Consider the following 3,951-nt stretch of genomic DNA (forward strand, 5'->3'; position numbering starts at 1 on the left):
GTTTAAACAATAACTCATAGAAACTAAAGAATGATATATAAACTGAATTCCTTGAACACTCAGTCTTCCCTCTACTCACTATCTTTCCAGCCCTCTCTTGGTACCTCTCATTCTCTGTTTCTGAGGAGACCACACTCAGTCTGTGGAGTGTTACCCCTTTTCTAAGAAATTTTCCTTTTGACTCTAATTTTGGCGTGTATGTTAAATTCTGTCTTCACTTTCTGCCAAATGACCCTCTTCTCTCAGTACAGGGCTTGATCTCCTCATCACTTTGGGGAAATTTGCCCTGTCCTGCATCACAAGGCTAGAAGTCAGACTGACATTTACATGTGCAATCTGTTGTTGACTAGCTGTGATGCAGGACAGGGTAAATTTCCCCTAGCGGGGGGAAACCAAGCCTTGCAGAGAGTGAAGAAAGAATTCAACATACACGCCAAAGTTAGAGTCAAAAGGAAAATTTATTAGAAAAGGGGTAACACTCCACAGACAGTGTGGTCTCCTCTCAGAGGCAGAGAGTGAGAGAGAATTCAGTTTGTATATCATCCATTAGTTCCCATTTCCTTTGATATGAACATACTGTGAGGAAGGGGAAGGGAAGAGTAGGTAGCCTGAAAGGCCTGCTTTTAGTCCATAGGTTCCCCCATGGTTTTGCCATAGGGAATGAATGATTTTATTTGTGTAGGGCAGCTACTTAAATACTTTTGTTCCTGGTTCCCCTTCCACAGGTGTGGGGAAATGGCTTGTTAGCTATCCAGTGGAAATCTTTCCTTGTTCTGCTGTTGTCCTGGCTGCAGGGCTATACAACATAGTGTAGTGTTTGAATGGAGCTTAATTAGCATTCTAATTCTTGCTTCCTCCCTACATTAGTTGTATGATTACATTCACCTGTGTAAGTTATTAAATCTATACCTTCGTATCTATATAAAAGGATGCCTCTTGAGTTAATAAAAGAATATACATCAGTAAGGACTAATTAAATTTGATATTAGATGTTAAGAAATCACTTCTGAGTGAGGCAAATTTTTGTGTTGCTACAGTAACATTGAGATGTCTTAGAAGCCTGCTAAACCCAAAAAGTCCAATGTAAAATTCATTTTTTAAATTTTATACCTGCTTCTCTCCCTGGATTCTTCAAGCAGAATAAGCCATCTTTCATGCAGTTGCCTTAGTCAGAAGCTAGAAGATAGATTCCTCTATCCCCTCTACCCAGGACATCCAATCAGCACTAAACCTTGTTGATTCTATTTCCCAAGTATCTTCAAACTCTTCCCCCTTCTCCATTCTCAGTTTAGGCTCTCATTATCTTTTCCCGGGACTATTATAATTGCCTTCTAACTAATGTTTTTGCCCCCTCCTTTCCATCACATACATTAATGACAGAAAAATCATGATATTCCCGTGCCTCCTAGTGTTGCAACTCTTCAGAACGCATCATGTTCTTTATGGCATGTGCCTGCTGATTGTTAAGGGTGAAAAATTTGCAAGTAAACCAACTTCCCCTTCTGTAATCTGCTTGCTTGTTTGATGTTAACCGGGGTGTGGTTCTAGGCTTTATACACTGCCTCTTTTGGGAGCTCGGGGCTGATCTCCTCTAACCCTGCGTGGTAGAGAGTCAGCCTCTGGCTAGCTATTAAAGGCTCACAATTCATCTCAAATGGCTCCGTGGGTCTTAGATTTGATCGCGCCACAACATTTGGAGGCCCCAGCGAGATCTCTCCAGAGGGGGTGATCTCCTAAGACCCGCAACACCGGCCACCTTGGGTGAGGACCTGCCCCGTCCAGGGGACGGCCACTGAAAGATGTTCCTCAGCCCCGGATGCCAGGCAGACTTGCCCAGGAGGGCAGGTGGACAAAAGGTTAAATTCTGTAACAACTGGCACGAGCCATCTGGAGCAGCTTCACCAGTGGGTCAGACTGCACTACAAATATTCAGGTTTTGGGGTATCTGTCGGTCAGTGGGCCCTAAAGGAAACTAGTGGAAGGCTGGATGCAGCAATACTTCCCTAGTTCGGTCAAGGTCTGAAACATTAGACTTGACTTCAAGTTTTTGGGTACTCTAGCGTTTTGCGTTCTGTATTGTGTCTATCTGTTCGCACTGGCCCTTGGTCTGTCTATATTGTGTCTGTCTGTCCAAATTGGTCGAATGTACTGTTCTTGCCTCCATGGCCCCATCCGACTAGATTCTGGGTAGAGGCTGATCCTACCCCTGGCTTATTTGGCTTTTGTCTAGACTCTGGGTCAGAGGTTGATCCTAGCCCTGGCTTGTTAACATGGGTCAGGCTTCTTCCTTGAATCGTCCTACCCCCTACTAGTGAACTGAAACATCAGAACCCTTCTTTCTCAGAGAAACCACAGGGATTAACCTCTCTCCTAGAGACTATTTTCTTTACCAATCAGCCGACCTGGGACGATTGTCAGCAACTCCTTCAGGTCCTGTTTACCTCAGAGGAGTGGGAGCAGATCCTGAGGGAGGCTGCAAAAGCGGTATTAGAGCCCAACGGGCAGCCTTCCACCGATCCGGCCCGCATCCAACATGTTCTCCCAAACACCCATCCACCTTGGGACCCCAACACCGAACAAGAAAAGGAGGCTCTTAAATGGTATCGCCAGTTTCTGCTCTAGGGCCTCTGGTCTGCCACCCAAGGACCCACTAACTTATCTAAGGTAAGCGAGGTCATCCAAGCTAAGGATGAATCACTGGCAGCGTTCCTGGAATGACTCTTAGAGTCGTACTGGTTGTACACCCCTATTGACCTGGAGGACCCTAATAATAGGAGGGCTATGAATTTAGCCTCTGTCAGTCAGTCGGCCCCCAATATTAGAAAGAAAATTGCAGAAGATGGAAGGGTGAGCTGGTTGAGATAGCTCAAGGAGTACTCAACGATAGAGATGAGGTAGATATAGTACAGACTAAGAAGATGACCAAGATCCTGCTTGCAACTATGCAAGGAGCCCAGCCAAAGAGACTGCCAGGAAAAGGCAGACGCTGAGAACAGGCACCCATGGTGAACAATGAACCCAGAAGAGAAGGGCCAATGAAGAATAAGGAAGAAATACTGGCCCTTCTTGAGGCAATTGGCTGCCAAAGAAAGTGGCAATCATGCATTGCCCAGGGCACCAGAACTTGGGCACTGAGGTAGCAGAAGGCGACTCCTTCGCTGATCAAACAGCAAAGGAGGCTGCCCGAAAACCAGTGGGGGCAATTGACATTCTTCTGACCCTACCACCCAGGGTGCTAACGGACACCCCTACCTACACTTCAGGAGAAGTTGAACTATGCAACAAGCTGGGAGGCAAAGAGGAATCTACTGGGTGGGTTAGGCTCCCGGATGGCTGCATTGTAGTGCCTGAGGCCTTGAGCCGAGAACTTATAACCCAGGTTCACCAGAGCACTCAAACTTAAGAGGAACCAAGTTAATTGAACTGTTGAGAAAGAGACTATTACATTCCAGGGCTGCAATGAATGACCAAACAGGTATCAGCCCGGTGCCACATCTGCGTGGACAGGCACCGGGGGAACATTGGGAGTTGGATTTCACTGAGGTCAGCCCGGGAACCTTCGGATTCAAGTACTTGCTTGTGTTCATTGTTCAGGATGGACTAAAGCCTTCCCCACCAAGCAGGAGACCCCTCAGGTAGCAGCAAAGAAGTTAGTCTCAGAAATAGTGCCTCGATTTGGCCTGCCCATAACACTGGGGTCCAACAATGGCCCGGCGTTCATCGCCTAGACCAGCCAATCTCTAGCAAAGGTGTTAGGGATCAATTGGAAATTACGTTTATAGGCCTCAGAGTTCAGGACAAGTATAAAGAATAAATAGAACCTTGAAAGAACCTTAACCAAATTCAAGCTGGAAACTGGCGAAAACTGGGTAAGCCTCCTTCCCTTCGCCCTATTAAGGGCATGGTGTACCCCCTACTGTAAGGGAATCACACCCTATTGTGAAGGCATTA

The sequence above is a fragment of the Rousettus aegyptiacus genome, unplaced genomic scaffold (assembly GCF_014176215.1).
Source record: "Rousettus aegyptiacus isolate mRouAeg1 unplaced genomic scaffold, mRouAeg1.p scaffold_m13_p_5, whole genome shotgun sequence".
In the NCBI taxonomy this organism is placed as follows: domain Eukaryota; kingdom Metazoa; phylum Chordata; class Mammalia; order Chiroptera; family Pteropodidae; genus Rousettus; species Rousettus aegyptiacus.